This window comes from Scomber scombrus, chromosome 17 (assembly GCF_963691925.1).
Source record: "Scomber scombrus chromosome 17, fScoSco1.1, whole genome shotgun sequence".
Lineage (NCBI taxonomy): Eukaryota > Metazoa > Chordata > Actinopteri > Scombriformes > Scombridae > Scomber > Scomber scombrus.
In genome coordinates this window covers 18,424,876-18,447,910 of record NC_084986.1, presented here as the reverse complement: position 1 = coordinate 18,447,910, position 23,035 = coordinate 18,424,876, and the positions used below count along the sequence as shown (strand labels likewise).

General features: G+C 38.5%; 1 pseudogene; it reads right to left on the bottom strand.

Annotated features, from left to right (window-relative positions):
* LOC133997373 (apolipoprotein B-100-like) overlaps positions 1 to 17,433 on the bottom strand; it is a 40,109-nt pseudogene extending 22,676 nt beyond the window's left edge.
* Between the last annotated feature and the right edge of the window lie 5,602 nt (positions 17,434 to 23,035).

Sequence of the window (23,035 nt, the reverse complement as noted above, 5' to 3'; positions counted from 1 at the left end):
CTGAATGATGATTGGGTGTTAAATACACAAGTACTAATTTTAAAATGCATTGTCTTTCATTATGACCGTGAATGTACCTCAAGTTTATTGAGTATAAAATATTTTTGAGGCTATGAAGTATGTGACAGAAATCCATTTGTCTGAATTAATTTCCCATACTTGTGGAATAAATTCAGCTCATGTTTGATCTGTGCGTACACACAAGTGTTGTGTAACTGTCCTCTTAGACGATTGTGGGAGTGCTTGTTCAAATGACAGCAATGAACATCAATTACAGAGACTGTTGCTACACTGGGAATCTAGGGAAAACCCTGGCTGATTTACTATGCTGGTTATTCTTCTAATGGTTACTTGAGAGAAAAAAAATTCATTTTGCACGAAACGTGTCATTTTTCCATGGTTCAATAAGCAACTATAGTAAAGATAAATCAGAGTTTATCTGAATCCACTCAGAGTTACAATGGTATAAAAGTCACATTCCTCCCTGCCCTCTGTTGCTGGGCTTTTTGCTGACTTACAGGACAGGAATGCATTGTGATGGACTGGTTAATTTTCCCACACTGGCCCCCCTCTTGTGCCTCTGATTTCCCGTGTTGTTAGGTTATTTTTCACTGATCAGACAGTGCAGTTTTCATCTTTTCTTTATTTTACTTTTTAGTAAAGTAAAAAAACAAAGAAACAATGAAATGATGGATAACAAAAATGCTGAAAATGTGCCAAACTTATCTGTTTGTAAGAGTTTTTCAAATTATGACCACATTCATGTAATGACATAATTTGCAGGTTTGAATGGTAGATCAGAAACAACAATGGAAATTTTTGTGAGGAAAAACAACACGGTATGTAAGGGAACAAGCAGCACTGTTCTGGGGAAGTCAATAAAAAAAATCAATGTGTGTCACCATCTCTACTTTTCCATTCTTTAGCCTCATTTTCTCACACTAAAAACAAATACTTACTTGAGTCTTTTAGCTGGCATTAGTTCCATTATACTTAAAATAAAATAAAAATATTTATTGACAAACATATGATGCTGATTTTTATATTTTATTTTATGATATTCCATCATCTATTTTTTTCTGGTTTTGGAAAGACACAGTCACCCATAACTTGAATATAGTCCTTATGATGGTATATTATGTTTTCAGTTTGAGTATTTACATTATTGATACTTTATACTTCAGTTTTACTACATCTCAGAGGGATTTTACTTTTTCTCCACTACATTTATATGACAGCTGGTCAATATTTTACCATTTATGTTTTACATACAAAACAGATGATGAGCTTCTAAAATACGGTCAGTTTTCAATTGCATTTTTGATTTCTTTTGATACTTTAGGTACTGATAAGATATCCATACTATTACTCAAATAGTATTTTACATTTAGGACTTATACTTCTAATGGAGAATTTGTATCATTACTTTTACTCATTTAAAAAAATCTGATTATTTTCACTTTCACCACTGCTTATGATAACACATTGCCTATAGTTATCACTGGAAAACTTTATTCATGTATTTAAAAGAGTGGATACATTTTAAGGGTTTTAAGTTTTACTGTTATTAACAGCAACTGTCAAACTGACTCTGTACCTGTACTCATTATCATTGTTTAATGACAAGACAGTGTCACGCTGTGTCTGTGTCAAAGAATTTATTTTTGTCTTGACTAAATTTAGATCTGATGATACAAATGACTCATGAGCGTATGACAGGGAAGTATAGTGGGCTTTTTAAAATGACACCATATTGTGACTGTATCCAGTTAAGTTGTTTTTTGAGCATCTTGATTATATGTGGGAAGCATATCTGACAAAAACAGTCATTTTATGACTAATTTGTAATTAGTCAATGGATTTTTTGAACAAATAGAAAAAGAATGAGTAACCATTTTGATAAAATTTTAATTGTCTGTAAAAGTTTTAAGTCCCCTTAATAGAGTCTAAATACCAAATATTCCTTACTTCCAGCCTCTTAATTGTGAGGGGTTCTTTTTCTTATATGATAGTAATGTAAGTCCTGGATTGTTGATCAGACAAAACAAGCATTTAATGGGCAATATTTCCCTTTCTTTTTTTTTTTTTTTTTTACAATTTACAACCAAACAATTAATCAAATTATTCAGAAAATAATTAGCAGAATAATAGATGATGGAAAAAATCAATTTGCCCAAGAAAATGTCTATTAATCCCTCAAAACACTCTCTTGAAGAAATAGCCATTTACATTACACATACAGTGTGTAAAAATATATCATAGAGCTTTTGCTTGCATTCTTACTTCTATAAGCCTTCCAAAAAGCTACACATAGACATTTATGTTAAATTATATTTAAGAAATACAAAGAAATGTATGCAGTATAAACTATCTTTATTGAAGCCCACATATTGTTTTTAAATAAAACAAGACAGAGAGGGAGCACAGTAGGATTAGAACAACTGGGAGTCTACTGTAAAATAATAAACAAAATTAATAATTAGAAAAACAGAATACAGAGAAAAGCATAAGTACAAACAATATTTGTTAACATACAGTTTTTTTTATTCTGTTGATATGAGAATACACTGTTCTTGGTTACACAATAGATACAGTCAACACATACAATTTATATCCTTGTTAGCCGTGGTTACTTAGTTGAATTTGGCAACAAATGGTAAAGGAATGTCGACCTCAATCTGTCTGTCACTTACTCTCACAAATTGCTCAACATTTTTGCTTTTTTCCTTAAGGGTCCTGATGACATTGTTGTGGAAAGCATTCACACGTTTTACCATTGAGGCAATCCAGGACTGGATGTCAGCTTTAAGCTGTTCACTAGACATGTCAGACAAAATATTCTGGAGTTTAGCTTTCACAGCTTCTAAATACTCCAAAACAATTCTGTGGGCCTGTTCGACCTGCATGGAAACATCAGCCAGGACACGAGAGTTGATGGCATCATTGTATACATCAGTCACAAAAGCTGAGAGCTTCTCAACATTCTGAGATTTTAGGGTTTGAAGGAGCCTCTCACTTTGTTCAGTGGTAAACTGCACGAATTCAGAGAATTTACTAATGATATCTTCCAATTTGATATCTCCCACTTTCCTCACAGTGACAATCACTTGGTGCTGGATTCTCCTCAAAGCTACCAACAAATCATCAAGAATTTCTCTTCCACTGACAACATAGCTAGAGCCAGGAAGGGTGAATTCAATGGCTTTAAAATAATCAAGGCCTGCTGTAAACATGGAAGAGAAGTACTCTGGAATCTTTTCAATAGCCTCCTCAGATACATCGGCAACAAAGGCACTCAATTTCTGGTAGACCTCAAGCCCAGACAGCCTCTTTTCAAAGCCAGGGATCTGGAACTTGGTCTCTCTCAGGAATTTAACAACAGCATCAAGAACAATCTCAACTTTCTTTTGGTACTCTTTCAGGAGCAAAATGGTCTTATCTGTGACAGTTGCCATAGTGTTAGAAGGATATACTGCTGCAAGTTTGTCAACAGCCCTCTTAAACATCACTTTACCCTGCTTTCCAGCCTGTTCAAAGGAATCCCCAATGTTTCTAGCCTGGTCATAGATTGCATCATATGTCCTGCCACCATGGACAGAGACCATTTCCACGACTGCGGGAACCTGGTTCTTCAGTCCCAGCATCATCTCATAGGGCATCTCCATATTCCAGGTTGTCTGAAGGTTCAGCATCTCAGAGTTCCTCACAGACATCTTCAGACCCAAGATGTCAACGTCTGTAGTTGGCTCAGACTGTGGGGAAAACATAAAACATAAAAGATTTTACTACAAAAATAAAAATGACAACAGTTTGCACTGAAATTAACCGTCAATAATTAATTTGTAGGCAAATAAATAGACAAAAGTTATCTTACCGGGTAGCTACCATAGAGTCTTGCTTTCACTTGTGCTGGGCGCTTAGTCTGCATTTGAACTGCAATGAGTCCGGCAGATGGAGTGGACATAGAGACAACAAGGCCATCCACTGGATTTCCAGTAATATGCTGGTCGATTTCCATTGACAGATTGGGCAGATTTACTTTTGCTGAGTTGGTGATGGAGGTTCCCACATTTTCATAACTTATGATGATGTTGCTGTCATGGTTTCCCTCTACCATTGAATGTTTTACAGCCAGGACAGAGGCCATTTTGAATCCATCAACCATGTTCACATTGGTGTTGCCCTCAATCTTTCCATTCAGAAGCTCACATTCAGAGGATGAGGAAGCATCAAGTTTCATGATGATCCCGTCCTGGTTAAGGATGCTGGCATCAGTTTTGAGTGTGAGCATTGCTGTTTTCATAGAGAACTCATAGGTCAGATCACCCATTACTGGGATGTTAATGCTCTGAATTTTGGGCAGAGTGATTTTTGGGATTGTCAGCTTGCTTAGAGCAGAAGGAACATGCAGAGATGGCATTGTGAAGAGACTCAAGTCAGGCACTGGAATGGTGAATGTAGACACCTCAACATTCATCACTGGGACTTTGTAGGCAGGGACTGTAATGGTTTTAGGCAATTCAATACTATATTTTTCATACTCTGCCTTTGCTTTGGCATAAGATGTAACAAAGATGTCTGCAGCCTTATCCTTGCCGATGAGAACATTCTTATGCAGAGTCTTGACATTGGCATTAATGGCATTGATGACTGGATCCATAATAATGTCAATGTTGATCACATCAAAGTTCTTCATGTACCTCATTTTGGAGTTCATGTCAAATGTCTGCTGGGTTGTGATGAGGAGATTGTGAAGGCCAGTGTCTTTCCACAGTGAGTAGTCTTCCACTCTTGGTGTTCTTATACCAAAAAATGGCACAGTCATTTCAGGAATGGTGATAGGTGTTGTCAGTACATCAAGATTTGCTTCTCCATTAATCTGGGAATATATGTTAATTTCCTGTTCACCATTATCCATGGTGATGGAATGGGAGTATTTGTACTGGTTGAATCTAGCCACACCGTTCCAGCTGGTTTGCTGCACTTCGGAGTTCAGGGTAAGAGCGATGTCATTCTGGAGATCTACCTTTCCGGACAGCTTGAATGGAAGGACAACCTTGGCATTTCCCTTATTCTTGGTGTCAAACATAAGCTCATTTGGTGTGACCAAAGCAATAGCAGAGATTGAAAGAGTTCCCTCAACCATTCCAACCAGCTCTGCATTATGAGAGGCAGTAAAATCAATTTTCATATCTTCAACCTTAGCCTGGAACTTCACCTCTGCGATGCTGTCTCTCATGAAGGGTGTTTCTGTCTCAAACTTGGCATCAACAATTACATGGCGGAAAAGGCAAATATCAGCAACCACATTTTGATTAGCTTTGGCATGGCTGCAGCCTGTTGCTCCTGTGAAAGTAACTTTGGCTGTATGGAGATCCATGACCATCTCCATGTCACTCTTGTGGGTTACCTCATCTGCAAATTCCTGAACTGCATATTTTCCATTGGCAAGATTGTTAATGTTCAGACTGGCAGAACCATCTTCAAACTTGAAAACTGTCTTTTGACTCATTGATGAATCACTGAAGATGTTGAGGGCTGGCATGTTGACATCATGTTTATAGCTAGTATCTACTGTGGCAGACACTCCATTTTCCATAGCAAAGAATGCACTATTGACAAGCTCTGCGACATAGATCTCACTTGTGACCTTTGCAGTAGTTTCAGCAGATGCTTGAACTGACAGGCCATAGAAAATCACTGTCCCCTTGTGGTCGAGTGTAATACATGACTGGTCAACCTTGATGTCCTCAGTGATTGACAGGCGACTCATCTTGGGCAAAGCAAAATGTGCACTGGCATCCACAGTGAAGTCAAGGACTTTCAAGGTAGATGTGGCCTTTGAGTTAAGGTTAATTTTGAACTCTGGTGTGAGTGATGTAGTGGTGGTGTTTTCCAGGTCAGCAGTGGTCCTGAGGTTATAATGAGGTGAGATTACACTGAACTCTCCATAGAGTTTTCCAAAACAGGGAATCTTGCTCATATCTGTCACTTTCTCTTTCAACTCCATAGTGAATGTGTCATAATCGAACGATTTGATTTTCTGGATCATTCTCATGAAATAGTCACTCATGTCATCAATCAGCTGTTTAAAGTCAAAGGAATACAGTTCATTCACAAGCTCCTGAGCAGGTACCATAAGCTTTTTGATCAAAGGCTGGATGTCAATTGATCTGAGAGCAGCAAATGCAGACTGAATCTTTTCCCTCACCTGAAACTGCTTCATGATTTGAACAGCCTCATCCATTACAGCCTCAACCATCTTCTCAACCTCATAGTTGGAGAGGATCTCTTCTATTTTGCCATACATTACATTGAACTTGTTAGCAATGTTATGCTTCTTCATCCAAGCCATGATAGCATCTTTCATTGATTTCAGCACATTCATGACTTTGTCAGTTGGGAACTTTGCTGCCAGGTTGGTCATGACATTTTCCATTGAGTTGATATACTTTCCCAGATCTTCGACAAAGAGGTTGAAGTCAAAGTTGTCAATGACCTCTTTCAGTTCTGACACCTTGTTCTGAAACTTGGCACTGATGTCATATTTGGTGTTGATGTCTTTCAGCATCTCAATGCTCTGGTCCATCAGCATCATCATTGTGGCCTTTACATTTTCAAAGACTGCAGGTAGTTGCTCAATGAAAGGGATCTGGATGAAGTGGCTGTCACTGTTCTTGTCATATTTCACAAATCCAGAGATGGCATAATCTTGACTAGCTTCACTGAAGAGGGTGGTGGAGACTGCTCCTTTCATCTCGATACCCATTCTCTCTGCATTGTTAAAGGCACCCATTTCTTGTTCAAATCTGTGGTCATTCACATTAGATGTCATCTTCAGTGTGACACTTTGCTCTTGGAGACTGAGCATGCTGTTGAACTTGTTGTCCATATTGGTGTTGATAGTGGCTCTGCCTTCCAGTTCATGAGTGGTTGAGGCTCTGGACTCAAATGAATGTGTGAAGACTAGGGGTTCTGCTTTCAGGAGGAACTTGCTGTATAGTTCGCCGCTCTGCTGTCCATACAGATACATTGCACCATTTGAGTTGAAAATGGCATCAATATTCAGAGTGAAGGGTTCAGCAACAGTTTTGATTGTGCTGTCCAAACGAAGAGTTTGTGATTTGAAGTTGGCAACATTGTTAAACTTCATGGTCAGACCAGCAACTTCCATATCAGTGCCATGTGTCATTTGAGATCCTAGAAGTTTACCATTGGTATTGGACTTAGTAGACAGGACCATGTCAACAAACTTGATTTCATAGGTGTGCTTGAGCTCCTCCTCTGAGAAGGCTCCCATCATCATTCCAGTCAGCTCCATGTTGTAGCGCTCTGCCTTGAACTGGGCATCATTCACAAAGTTAATCTCCATGATCTTCAGGTCGTTTTTCATCATAACTGAGGCTGTGAAACGCTCCATGTTTACTGTGATGTCATGCATGTAGGAGTTTTTCTTGTCAAGGACGTTGTCAGTCTTGGAGCTGAGGGTAAAAGATCTCATTGTCAGAGACAGTGAGTGTGTGTTTTCAGTCCTCATCTCGTTGAAAGATCCAACCATGTTGTTGGAGAACACTAAGCCATCTTCATTCACTCTGAGGTTCACTCTGTTCCTGGTGTTCATGTCAAAGAGGTTACCCTTAAAGATGCTGTTGAGATAAACTTCTGTGCTTGCAATCTTTCCGTCAACATTGAGCTCAGCTTTGTTCTCCTTAATGCCTCCCTTTGTGGTGAGAGACATGGTGGCACCAGAAGTGTCAAGTCCACCTTGGAAAACATTCTCAAAGGTCATTGGGCTGTGCTGAGCAGTTGTTGTAGAGCTGGTGGTCAGGCCATTCATGTTCAGGGTCAAGGTTGCTTTGTGAGAGGCAAGGCTTGCAAAGATGTTAATGGAAGCATCGGCATTGAGCTCCAAGCCAGAAGGACTCATGGACCCAGTAAGCAGAGAATAGGCCCGGTTCTCTGTATCATCAGCTTGATTCTCAATTCTGAGGCTGGCCTGTGCTCCAGAGGCAGAGAACTCCACCTGGCTACGAAGGATTCTCTCAGCAGACTTGGTCACGGAGTCAGACTGGATGGTAAGTGTGACATCCTTGTAGTTAAGGTCAATTTTGGTGGTGTGCTTGATGGGGCCACTGTTCATGTTGGTGTTAGACTCAACCAGAAGTTCGTCATTTTCATATGATGCCTTGATCTTGTTTACAACCTTCAGGATTTCAGAGGTCACACTCAGTGTACTTTCCATTCTTGCTTCTTTTTTCACTGGCTCAACAGAAAAGGTGTGGAGATAAGTGGTGCTAGCAGTCATGGGTCCAATGGACACACTTCCATCTGTGTTGACATCTCCAAAGAGCTTGTTTGAGTCTAGGTTGAACTGGTTGGTAATAGTCAGGGAAGTCTCCAGACCCAGAGGGGCACTGGCAAGCATGTTGTATCTTCCTGATGACATGACTTTGTCTGACACAGCAATGGTTTCCATCACATTAAAATTTGTTCTTATGAGTTCATGGTCCAGGGAAGCATCCATGGTGAATTTCATGGTTTCTGCTGTTTCGGAAATCTCTGTAGTTCCTTTAAAACAAAATCAGTAAAATATTAGTTAGTATCAACTATTATTTTCTTTCTGTTCTGTTAAATAACAAATGCATATTTTTTCTCATTTAAGAAAATAATCATGAAATCATGATGAAATTACCCTCCGTTGTGAAAGAGAGGAGTTTGATTGGACTGTCAGCCATGACTTTGAATTTGGCCAAGTAGCTAGGAGACTCTGCAGTGTTGTTGCCAGCAGACACAATTGTCTCCCAGTTATAGTAGTTGCTGTTGACCTTGGCAGATGCTTCCACCATTCCCATCAGAGGCAGGGTGATCTCATATTCAGAAGGAATGTTAAAAGTGGGGATTTGGATCTCCTGTGGGTCAAACTCTACACCCAGCTGAGGCATGGAGATGCGTGGAGAGGTGACTGTGGAAGGTATCCTTAGCTCCTCAGATGATTTGCCTCCAAGGGGCAGAGGGACACTGATGGTCAAACGGTCCTGGTTGAACCTGTATCTGACTATGCTTTCACTGGTGAAAAGATGAAAACAGAACATTTGTTAAATTTAAAACAGACATTTAACTTGAGAGTAAATATGCTTAGTTTAATCTTGAATTAGGGCAAAGCTGTACATTTACTCATAATCCATATACAATGATGTAAATCCTATGTTGAGTTTTTGAACAAGTTTTACTTACAGGTCCATGAATAGTTTGGCAGGCATGGAGGGCATCTCCACCATTGCTATATTGTCTCTCAGAGTGTTAACATAGGGAACATCAGTTGAGATCTTGTCCATCCAGATATTGCTGGCCTGGTGAAAGAACACCACATTTTTCATGCTTTAGATCGGAAGAACTGAATCAGGAAGAACTATTGTCAGGTAAGTCAAGGTCTGTTAAAATAGTTAAAATTATTCTATTCTTTTCACCTCAACTGCCTTGTTGAAGATGTGACGCAGTTTCATGTCAGTCTTGACAATCTGCTGGTCCATGACATCCTCCACAATCTGCCTGACCCAGGCCTGGAGGGCATCATTGTAAGGCACCAGGATCGTAGTATCAGCATTCATGTTGGACTTCAGCTGAACCTCAGCCTGATCTTTACCTGATATACAAAGCATTTAGAATTTAAATTTTACATTTGAAACAGTGTTTGAAAAATCCCTGAAATAGTCAATGTTTGAAGTTCATTAGCAGTTTTATTAACAGATGTACCATATTTAAATGTGACTGCCTGAATGGATGAGGTCTCTGGAAGCTTGATATCACTCTTGATCTCCATGGTGATATCGTCAGCATTCTTCATGGTCGCAGTGATGGCAGCATCAGTCTTGAGTGAGGGGACTAACAGCCGAACCTGCACCATGCCATCAGTCATGGCCTGAAGCCTGTGATGAAAAGAAACATGATCTAATCAATGCCTGCATATCAAAAAACTTAAAGACTGTTAAAAGTGGGCATGAGGTGTGTTACCTAGCTTTAAATCATATATAATATTTATTTATTAGTGTGTTTAAACAAAGATTGCAGCATGCTTGACTTACTGGGCACGGCCAATCAGAGAGAGCTGTGGGACATTCTTGTTGGTGATCTCAAGAGTAATGGATTTGCCTTTGGTATTGCTGTCAGTCATGCCAACCTTGACACCAGCCTCAACATCGAAGTCAGGTATCTGGATTTGGGTGGTGAATACATTCCTGTTCCTGTTGTATTTTAGGGTGGCTGTAGCCTCAGTAGGTTGAGTGCCTAGATGGAAAAATATATTACTTTGTTACTGATGTATGTAACCCTACACAATTAAATTGGAGAGATTGACTCATAGAAAAACCTTTTTTATATATGATGCTCATACCCTCAGCTCTCAGGATCATCTTCAGTGAATCAACCTTCTGGCGGCCGTCCTTTCCTTCATTAAGGAGATTATAGGCGATGGTAGCTGTGTATTCAGTGACTCCTCTGGGAGGCATTAAGTCTACAGTAAACCTAGGGGTAAAAGAACAAAGATTAAATCTGATGTGTTTTTATATAAATTGTCTACGCTATTGTTCTTCGTGTCAAGAAAACCACAAAAGGACATTTCTTGTGTGGTATGTTTGTACCAAAATTGGACTACCTTTACTTAGTTTTTATTCCTTACCAGTACATGTACACATACAAATATAACTGATAATATCACCTCAGCTTTTTGAATTTATTTCCCCGTCCATACTTGCCTTGTTATTACCATTATTTCTTAACTTTCAAAGTGACATGAAAGACAATTAACCCTCACCACATTATGGCATACCCATACAACATTCTCTATCAAACTGAACTATGTCCCATTACAAAGATGAGTCACCATTAAACTGCCATATCCTTGCGAGTGAATGAATAATAATAATTCAGTATATTGTTATTACTTTGACAAAATAATCAGTCTTCAAGCTAAAACTTACGTTGTCTCTCCATCCGCAGGGAAGAAAGTACTTTTATCACCAGCATCAGCATATGTTCTTCTGGTGCATAATCTGACATTAGAGAATAGTTGGTCGCAGTTGCGTTCACCCAGTCTGTGTGGGATCTTTGCAGCATATCCAGCACCCACAGTCATCACTTGATTGCTATTTTAAAGAAAGAACAGCAAAATCAGTGTCTATCCTCTTATACCTTTGTTGAATGTGCTGCAATTAAGATCTGCAATGTGCTATGGCATCACACAATGGGATACTGTATCATTAAAAACCTTACTAGTGGCTTTGTTTTATGGCTGATTAGCTTTCAAGTATAAAAACATTTTTATTAATTATTTAGTGTTATTTGTTACCTGATACTGAAGAGCTTTGTGTTGCTCTGTGGAACAGGGATGGAGAACTTGACCTGGTTCTGCTCCATGGTGATCTTGGCATTGACTGTGCTCTCATGGTACATGTTGGTGTGCATCTCAATAGCGGAGACAACAAATTCAGGGACATGGACTCCCATTTGAGTCACAAACTCAACTCCAACAGAGGGCTTGAAGAGCAGTTCCTTCTGTGAACATAACAGATCACATGAAATGAAATGAGGAAGGCTGCAGGGTGATGAAAAAATACCAAATAATTCCTCTACAATCAAATAACTACTACTAAAATCTCAGACAACAGGGAATACTACTACTATTGTCATTATAGATTTTAATAATACTTTAGATTTGAATTATTTACCATGTTTGGAGTTATGTTAAGGCCGCCCTTTGCACCAGGAGTAAAGGTACCAGACAGAGCAAATGTCAGAGGTAAGCCAGATGCTGTTGGCAAGATGAATTTGTTGTCCATGAAAATGTAATGGGCAAAGAACTCATTGTCAGTGCTGGACATCAGTTTAGCCATGATCTGAAAAACAGAATGAACAGTCAATTTGAATGCTTTCTTGCTGTGTTAAAGAAAAAATGTTTTTTCTGGGCAGACATTTTATGAAATGGTTAAAAGGAATAATGAACAATACCTCAGTGGGAAGGATCCTGAGGAAAACCTCTGTATACATCCTTATGTTATTAGCAATATCCCTCAGATCGCTGCCCTTGATGAAGCCAAGCTCAGCTTCCATGATCCTAAGGTAGGCCATGGACTCTGGGGACTCTTGACTCTGCAGATCTTTAACCAGCTTGGTGAAACTGCGCTCAATATCTCTCAGAAGATTTTTGGGAACCTTAGGAAAGATTTCCATTGAATTCTAATTAGCATTAGTGGTGATGATATCAGCAGAAATTGATAAATTAAAAGTTAGAGTGTTTAACTGAAATAATGCATCACATAATATACCTGCTGTCCTTCTGATTTCAGGGGAGCAACCCATTTGTCCAGAACTTCTTTGATCTTAATTGGCATCTTATCCTCAGCCCAGTACAGTGCCTTGGACACAGTGTCTGGGAAGAACCCATTCTTTCCAAACAAAGCATCAATGGCTGGCTCGAAGCCTCTTCCATCCATGCCAACCTACCAGAGGAAAAAAGATAATTTGATTCAAAAACAGTTGAAAAGGAGTTAGGTGTGTTAAAGTCTGAATCTTGGACGAATAAAGATCTTACAAATGCTATTTAGGTTTAATTTCTGTGGCAGATAAGTAGGGTTAAACAAACTGGAAAAAGTTCCACGCAGTATGGGATGAACTTTGTTTTCTAATGTTAGTATTAAAATGTTCTCTACTTGCATTGCTTGAAACGGTAAAACTACATATGAAACAACAAGAAAATACTGACTATTATGACCTACAGTATTACATACCTCCCAAAGATCCATATTGTAACCAAAAGCTTTCAGGGTAGTTTCCAGCAAGACCTCTCTGGGCAACTGGCTATTGGGATCAAAGACAATGTTCCCCTGAATGCCGGCCTGCATGTTTTCATGTGCCATGCCCAGTTTGTAGTTGCGAGACAGTGTGGTGTAGTCATTGTGTGTGGCAACATCTGTGCCCTGAAGGGCATCCTTTATCTTCTCACCAAGCCTGAGGTAAAAAAACAAATCATAACAATTACTTGAATATATGTCTTTGGGTTGTTAAATCAGCACAGTATTTCCATGAATTAAGGCATGATGTAATGTAGTGGCACTCCATTCTTACTTCTGGGTCTCTGAATCGGTGGAGGAAATGATATTGTAGATGTGGGAGGTCACAAAGGCCTTGACCTGAGTGTTTTGCTCCTGATTAAACAGCTTCTTCACCATCTCAATGTCACTGTCCTTGGGATTCCTCATCAGAATCAGGTAGGCTGCCAGGCGCTTCTGTACAGCACCCTTGGGGTACTGGCAGACCCTCTGGAGATTAGAACGAACCTGGATAGGAAAAGAAGAGTAATATGTTTGTCACTATGTTTCAAGAAACTCGTCACTCTGAAGCTGATAAATGGGTACAGATTTTCCATGGAGGAGGCTGTTAGTTACCTCATCTGTCACAGACATGCGTCTGAAAGCCTGGATGGCGGCGAGCTGCACAGACAGAGTGGTTGCAGGCTGTCTCATGCACTTCAGCATAATGGACTTCATAGCTGGATCAGCAGCTTCCATTGCATCTCCCATGTTTCCAATAACCTGGATGGAATAGTAAAGAAAATCAGAAAAAAACATGGAATTGGAAATTGCCATATAAGATTGCGTTTTTAAATGAGGTCTCAATTCAAAGCTCGTCGCTTTACCCTCAAGGTCAGGAAAGTCAGATCTTTCTCCCCAGCGCAGTCTGCGCCCAGAATGGAAGCCATGAACTCAGAAACAGCAGTGATCTCAGGGGTGACTTTGCCCTCAGCCTGGTACAGTCTAGTAATGAAGACAGTCATTAGTTACAACAGGAACTGCTTACGTCTAAAATACAATTTTCCTAATTTTAAAAAGATGATATATAGGTGTACTTACTTCCTGACTGCATTGCTCAGGGCATACATGATGGGTCTGCTCTGCTTGTTCTGAGCCATTGCCAGCATGTCATTGACCATGAGGCGGGAGGGGTTAGGCAGCAGTCCCAGGGCATAGACAGTAGCATCAACTTCAAGAACAGCAGCTTCGTCAAAGGTTCTGAGGACCTTCAGGATAGCGCTGGTACACTCTGGGGTGCCGCACTGAACCAGAGCTTGCCATGCCAGAGACTTGGAAATGTCAGTCATCTCAAGAGCAGCAGATCCTAGGACATCAACCTTCAGGCCACGGAGCTCAGACACCAGCTTATGGAAGAGGCTGGCTCGCTGCTTGGCATCAGTAGGGCGCTGTGTCAGGGTGTTCAGTTCCTGCAGTGTGGTAATGGCAGCATCCTTGGTTTGCACAGGGGACTTGTTGTCAGCAACATCCATAGGCAAGAACTTGAGGTTGTCCTGATCTGTGCAGAATTATAACACAAATAGTGAGTAAATGCAAGAAATTATGAAACATTTGAGATACTGAGCAAATATTTGATGTTTTAGAACATATTCGTAAAACAAAAGTACTTACTGCGGTCAAAGACTCTGTCATTGATCTTGGCGGTCTCTCTCAGAGTCACAGTTTGCTTTACCACAGTAGAAATTCCATATTCACCCCTGTTTTCAGAAAAGTTAATTGCAACAAATGCATAACATTAGAAAAATGATTACATTTGGTCAGTAATTATTTTATTTTATTCAAATTGTCGACATTTGTTAAAACTGTTATAAATATGAGTCAGTGCTTAATATTAAACAACAAAATGTTCATACCCAGAACAAAATAACTCATAAATATACCAATGTTAATATCTTTTAAAGACATTTATGAGTAGAGAAACCCAGAGTTCAAATTTATATGTTTTACTCTTTAGAATAGGCATCCCCTGCTCACTCTGGACTTGGATCAATTTGAAGGCCTAACATACTGGGTAAATTAGATACTCTAAGATTTTGTCGGTGCTTAGTTTTTGTAAAAATTACCCGTGGGAGAAGGGCATGTAGATGTGTTTCTCTGTGCAAGTTCCACTGGTCATGTGCTTCTTCTGGTTGTCAAACTGGTAGTTGCAAGTCTGGGTGCTTTTAATCATCTTGGACAGAGGATAGTTCTGATGGGAGAGAGACAACAAGAAAACATCCATGTTTTGTTAGATTTGCAGAAGAGCAGACTTCTTGGAAAATATCAGATTTTTGACTTTTTTCAGCTTCACTTGGCCATCTTTGGTTTTTAGTGTTTTTGTTGATATATAAAGTGAAAAAAATAGTGTCTTGAAAAACATAAGATTCAAGTTGGTTAAAAGGATTTAAAACATATCATTGCGCCTTAAGTTTAGTTTTTGATTAAGCTTACCACGCCAGAGATGAGTGCCAGGGGACTGGTGTCCTGCCTGCGGGCCATGAACCAGTCACATTTGGAAAGATCCCTGCTGACAGTGACATCTGTGGCAATGTCCTCTCTGGAGTTGACGGTGAAGTCAGTGGGACAGACTCCATGCACGGTGGCCTGAAAAAAATGATTAGAGAATCATTAATACTGAAAAGGTTGGAAAGAATTCAAAGGAACAAAGTTGCCACAGCTGAAGTGGTGACATGCGTTCTATCCTATAGCACTTTAGCTGAATCAGATTATCAATTGATCTGAAAGATTGCCCTCTATTTTGAGAGCAGGTGATGCCATTAACAAGATAAACCTATCTAGGACTTTGACCTGCAGCTGAAGATTGTCATTTGTGAGAACATGATGTTACAGGCATGCATTTATCACCTGTGACTGGGGCATCTTATCTATTCATTGTGCAACTTGTTTATCTTTTCATGACTCCACACCACAAATAGGATCCAACTCTATACTTGGTGACTCTGGCCTGCATTGATTTATAACTGTGTGCACTGATAAAATAAAAAATAAAAAATCAGTAATAAACAGGCAGGGGAGCAGTTCATACCATTTCTTTGTTCCTCTCCTCTTCCATTACTGGCACCATGAGAGCAGAGACGATTCCCCTCTTGATGTTCAAGATGTTGACAGGCTCATCATCCTCAGGGAAGAGTTTGACATCAGTCTGTCCTTCAACTGTGATCTTCAAAACGTTCCTGTTGACATGGGCAGAAAACCATGATCATTTACAAACTGATTTAGTTCATCACCTCCATGTACTTACTCAATTTGTATCATTTTTCTGACCACATAGACTTCAGTTTTAAAACTGAACAGTGAAGATGACTGAATCTTTTCTGGAAGAATAAAGAGATACTTACTTGGCCATGGCAGCTTGGAAAGCCTCGGTTCCCTCAACAGGACGATACACTGTGCTCCCGTCTCTTTCCACCTCAGAAATCTCACTCAGAGAGCATTCTGTTGTGCGGATGATGAAACTACAGGTCTGGGGCACATCAACCTCAACCTGTGCAGCAGATTAAATATTGTTTTTAGAACCACTGTTTTCCATTCAGGGTCAGAGGATTGTCAAGTGTGTGGTAATGATCAGGGCTGTGAGACATACTTTGCAGGAGACTTTGGGGCTGCTCTTGTTGTCAGTGGCTCCGGTCATGCCGTTAAAGGTCTCAGCTTCGTAGTCATACACAAACCCCCTGAAGTTCTTGAATCTTTTGGACACTAAAAAGTATTTGAAACACCATTTAGAAAATTGTAACATTAATGATTTAAACACTGTACATTCTTTTACACTAATATACAATATAACAGGCTTTATATACTTTTGTCTACTTTAAATTGATGGTAAAAATCATAGACACACTGGCAGGTGAGCTCATCAGTAAGGATTCAAAGGCGGTGAACTAATCTCTTGTGGTGATGTACCGGTATATTTCAAGTTAAGTAACAGCCGAACATTACAATAATTAATGAAAATAACAATGAAGAAGCAACTTACAAAAGCATCCTGGGGATTGTTCATCAACACTTCCCACATCTTGCTCTGTAAAAGATAAAAAAGTGTTTGCTTGACTTTTAAAAAACCCACATCCTGCTCAAAAATAAATAGTTCAAATTACATTTACATTTACATTTCTCATTAACTCATTACTGAGTGTTGAATTTTGCTTGTCAGTGATTTAAAAAATGATCCTCTATTTGAGTAGCATGACAATGAATGTAACAATAATGAAAAAAAAATACTATTACTAAAAATATAAAGCATGATATTATATACTACTGGAATTATTAATTTGGCACAAACAAAACTTAGAGTGTAATTATCTGCTTTTTTAAATACTAAGAAATAAACGTCTTTCACGTTTTTCTGAAATAGATTTAGATTTATAAAATACCCTTAAATTCCATTAGCTTTGAAATAAAAATCGTAATACTTACGGGCTAGGGTGTAAGTGCCCAACAGCAGCAAAAGGCAAAGCTTGGTACTCCCCATGATGGGTTTAGTAAAGCTCCTTGAAGCCTAAGATAGAGAGAGCCCTCCTCTTTCAGTGAAGACTAATCCTTTGCCTCAGTCTTTTGGCTTTTATAGTCCTCCAGTCTTACTGTATGTGATCACCAGGACTTGCAAATGTGTTGCCCTCGTTCCAAAGTCTGAGCAGTCCTTGTGGCAGGCCAAAGGTAAACATGTTTCACAAAGCAAGACTTGTCTGTCAGCACTGGGTGAGGGTGGTCTGTGTGATAATGTTATGCTTATTTGGCTTTTGTTTAGTGTTTGGGGTTGTGTTCTTTAGACTCAAAGCTCAAATTGAATTCAGTTTTGAAGCAAGAAGTTAATAGATTTGTGTTTTTCATGATCTAATACATACCTTTATCTAAAAAAAAGCTGCTTGCAATAACATCGCTGTCATAAAATATAATCTCAGTCACTAACCTTGATTGCTTGTTTGTAGTGTTCAAAGGGCAACACACAAATAAACTAATTTGTTAGTACGTGCATCTGTGTGGGCCATTTCGTTTTTCATTCTGGATGCTCAAAAGTATTATCTGAAAGTTCAATTGATTGTTATAGTTTTGACTTTTCTCAAGGTGTAATTGTACACGTGTTCAACCTAATCAAAAGGAGGTCAATACAGGCAGTTTTTCATTTAAACCTTTTGAGCACAAAGATTTTATCATAGTATCCCTCAAACATCCATTAATACATGTAAGTCTCTTACAGAGAGTCAACCTTTGCCCCACAACCTTTTTACAATATGAATCATAACGACGGAGAATCGAAACCTGAGTCACCTGCTGCTTTTGTTACTTGGAGTGTGTTGAGACCACATATCAGAGCTTGTCTTAAATCTGTAGCATTGATTCTTTTATACTGTATATCTATTTATATCTTATTATTATTATTTTCATAGTATTAAAAGAACAGGTCTAAGAGACAGTGGCTACTTGGCATAAATAATGGCTTCTTTCCATTTAGGTATGTCAGTTCTTTGACTCTGAGATTTTGCACATTATGTAACCTGCATAGTTTACTGGAAACATGAATGGAGTGGAGCCATTATTAATGTTATTACCAGCCTTTGCTTTTCATGTATGACAATTCAAACTGTACAGGCTTTTCAAGAAATCTTTGCCATTACTGAGCTGACTTTGGTTATTATCCATTATCCACTTGTTGTGAGTGTTAAGTCTTGAGTTTTTACTGAACCATGGTTGTGACATTGTATTTAACCATTATTCAACTATTCATAAGTCTTTATTAAGATTGGCTCAATAACTAACTGTCTGTGACTCTGTCCCATAGTGTTAAACAATATGGAACATGTACGTTAATAGACTACCTTCCATCACAGCGGATTTGTTTAAATAAGACATTAAAGAACAATACATTTGTCTCTTAAACTTTGTTGATTAAGTTAGTCTGGTTGAAAGATTGGTGTCTTATCATTTTTGTCTTTGCGAACCTTTTACCTGATAAGGGAATTCTATGAAAGCTGTTTTATCTGGATTACAACAGTAGTGAACTCAAGATAAGTCAGTGAGGCAGAGGAAGACAGTCTGGTGTTGCATAACAGTCAGTAAAGACAGTGCTGTTCACAGTAATTACATAGAAAATATATCACTGCGCCCGAAGCAAATAGCCATAATTAAAAGTTAGAGTGTGACAATTGAAAAAGCAGTTGCAGATTTTGCTGAACTCTCCTTTGGTGGGATTGTTGAGATGTAACAGCATTCCCAATGTTGATGTAAATTATTCAATCAGTTAATATAGAGAAGTTCTTGCAAAACATAAAATATCCTTTGATCCTATAGATATCCTGTAAAACTAGCCACACCTGCTTGAATAATTAACGATCAGGTTTTAATTTCTTGAAACCTGTTTTGTAGAATAATCTACCATTCAGGTAGGCTAACCTGCCTGGTTAGCACAAAAACACAGACACAATTTGAGGAAATGATAATGGTATCCAACCCTTTCTGTCACATCAAAATGTGTTCACCAATGTTCAGACATGTCCACCAATGCCGATCAATAAAATATCCAAATTAATTTTTGCCAACCCTTTGTCTGCTGGACTTCTGAGCTCAAGTCAAAGTTCATTCTGTGAAGCTGATATGTTGTACTTTAATGACACTGATCACTCAGTGTGGTGGTGAAAGAGAGATAACTCATTAAATCAATGTGGTTCAATAGCTTACACATGACAGCATTATATGGCTACAGTCTACTAATCAGTATACTCAAAATGTTCTCAGTGGTCCTCAAAACCAGTGTGGATGCAGCACTTCTGACGTAAGATCCAGGTGTCAAAATAATGAATGGGGGGAAAAGTGGTAATAGGTGCTTAAAGTTCAAGGGTAATGTATTATTATTTAAAAGAAACCAATAAAAAACATACAAGCAAAAGTTATGTTCAGCAAAAACATCAACACCTCTAAAAGGGACTTAGTTGTTTAATATGCAGATAATTCTAAACTCAGTGAACTATATAAGGCCTTGCTTATAATCTGGTTTTGTATCACTCTGGACCCTTACAAAATGAGTTGCAGGCAGACCAATCATTGTTTTAAGTGTGCTCAGCTAATCAACTCACCTCTGTAGTTGTGGTGATAGAGTCTTGCCTTGCTGATGCAGTAGGAGTCATAACTATACAGCACATGGTACAAATGATAGATAAGATGTTTCTGACTGAAAAACAGAATTGCAACAAGAAGAGATAAAATTGTAAATTATACTGTACATTCAGATCATTACTGGATAGAGCTTTAAGAGGTAAAATACATAAATTCACTGAATGAAAGTCTAATTTCATTCACTGTTTAAAAAAAAAAAATATATATGAGTGAAACATGTAGTTATAACAGATAGATACATTGATAATGATGAAAATAATCACCAGGTGCAGCTATACACCTAGCTAAGCCTAATGCAGTCTAACGCAATAAATTATTGTAATGTTAATTCAAATTCAGCAGTATTTTGTGGTGTTGTTGAACTGTTTCTAATATTCAGTGAATTAAATGTAATATATACATATAGTCATATACACATAAATACACGGTCGCCCATAAAGTTGGAATAATTTTGTTTTCAGACACATACCTCTTTTTATTTTCTATTTATACACATCAGTAATCACCTTTGACCAGGTGCAATGAGATTGATCAATACAATTTTGAGAATATATACACTTTATCTATCAAGAGAAAATCACATTTTCACAATCATTTCATGGAAAGAGGTAAAAAATATTTGATTCCAACTTTATGGGCGACCGTGTTTAATATACACATAATAGGGCAACATCATACAAGAACAAGTGAACATTATTACTTTAATGTAGGGAGTTTTGCAGGGCTTTTGTATAAAACTACTATGGTTAGTTTTGGCTAGGTGTGCCTAATAATATGGCAAATTAGTGTGTTTTGTAAAAGATGGGCTCATGTTCAATGTGATATAGAATTTAGAGCTGTAAAAATTATTCAACTCACTGATTAGTTGCCACTACTAAATTAGCCCACAACTATGTTGATAATTGATTCAGATAATTGATTTTAAAAAAGAAGAAGAAATATCCAAATAATCTGATTCAAGTTTATGAAATGTGAATACTTCCTGGTTTCTTTAGTCTTCTATGACACTGAACTGTATATCTTAGGGTAATGGAATGTTGTGGATAAAACAAGATATATGAAGTTGTCATTTTGGGCTTTGGGCAATGGTAGTCTATATGTATGACCATTTTATGGAATTTTATACACCAAACAACTGATTGATTAATTGAGAAAATAATAATCAGATTAATCAATAATGGAAATAATCATTATAATTGTATTATTCTGAGGTTAATTTAGACAACATTACTCAAAACAAAACACCCAACTGTCTACAAAGCCAGACAGGCCACTCTGAAATGTGCAGTTTTGCTTCATTGAAGGGGTATGGGGGGGTCAGAAAACCAGTCAGTGTCTGGTGTGACCACCATTTGCCTCACGCAGTGCAACACATCTCCTTCGCATAGAGTTGATCAGGTTGTTGATTGTGGCCTGTGGAATGTTGGTCCACTCCTCCTCAATGGCTGTGCGAAGTTGCTGGATATTGGAAGGAACTGGCCACAATCAACAACCTGATCAACTCAACAATATATATAGCTTTATTGTGGCCAGCCTAAGGCACACCTGTGCAATATTCATGCTGTCTAATCAGTATCTTGATATGCCACACCTGTGAGGCCTGTGAGGTGGGATGGATTATCTCGGCAAAGGAGAAGTGCTCACTAACACAGATTTAGACAGATTTGTGAACAATGTTTGAGAGAAATAGGTCTTTTATGTATATAGAAAATGCTTTAGATCTTTGAGTTCAGCTCATAAAAAATGGGAGCAAAAACAAAAGTGCTGCGTTTATATTTTTGTTCAGTGTATTTTATACGTGAGCTGTGCAGTAGTAGAAAGTCAGTGAAAGTCAGCCAGTCAGTACAAAATCAATAATCATTTGAATCAGACAACAACAGGGCATGGATGAATTATAAAAGCTGGATACTGAACCAAAAATGGTGCCCATTCAGTCCATTAAGAATTGTTTGGCTGGCGCCTACGCCAAAAAGAGTTTATCGCTACTGAGTTTATTGCCATGTTATGCTGCCCACTGAATATATGCAGAAGTGTTTCCCCTGCTGGCCCTGTCCATAACTTCCCCCTTGGCCCATAGACTTTACATCGTGATAATGTCACAGATTTTTAAATAGCTTTCAGCTCAAGGAAGATTTTACAAATATAAAACCTCCATGGATCAAGCATTCATAATAGAAAGAGTCATAATTGACATTGTCTTTTTTGAGGTGTACTATCAGCATTTTTACAGACATCTCATTTACAATCGTCATCTATAGGGAAAATGCTTTTTGGCCACAAGGGGAGCTGAGCAGGCTGAGCTGAGTCACCCTATCCAGCTCTTACAATAAATCAAAGCTAGAGGGATATAAAGTTGGACGTCATGACAGCTCGTCAAAATTGAAGCCAAAAACATCTTGATCGAACCCCTGGTGGCTGGCTGCAGTATAGGTCATAAATCCTGTCCCCTCAATGTTAGCAGATGGGAAATGAGGCAAACTAAAAAATCAAAGTACACTTCAAATACATTTTTCTCAAAAAAATGTTTTTTTTGGTCATTTTAGGTAGTTCTCATCATGCTGATGTTTGTCAAAGGGCTCATTTGTCTGGTAAGTTTGTTTTTAATTAGTTATTTGAGAATATAAAACGGGGTGTGATGGACAAACCTCCGTCAGGCAATAGGATGACTGACGGCCGTGTCCTGTGGGCCATCACCCTCTGCCTCCAAATGATGTCACACAAGCAAGATGGCAGCTCCTGGATAGGAGAGCTTTTTGCTTCACTTTTGCATAGCAATTTTGGATGTATTATGATAGCGATAGGAAGTGGAGACAAGTCCTCCATATTTGTACACAGTCAATGGTATTATGAATTAAGCTCCTACCTCATCTGACATTTCCTGTTCTTCTAAAGCTGGTCTTGTTGGAGTCCGAAGCTTAGTAGGTTTTTCACTATTTTAACTAAACACTTTTGTGTTCAAATTTGTGTTGCCAAGAGCTGAAGTTTCAATATTGGTACTGTTAAATTGCTGAATGTGTCATGTGTTTCAGTCTCTGTGAGTTGTTACACCATGCAAACAAAACAAC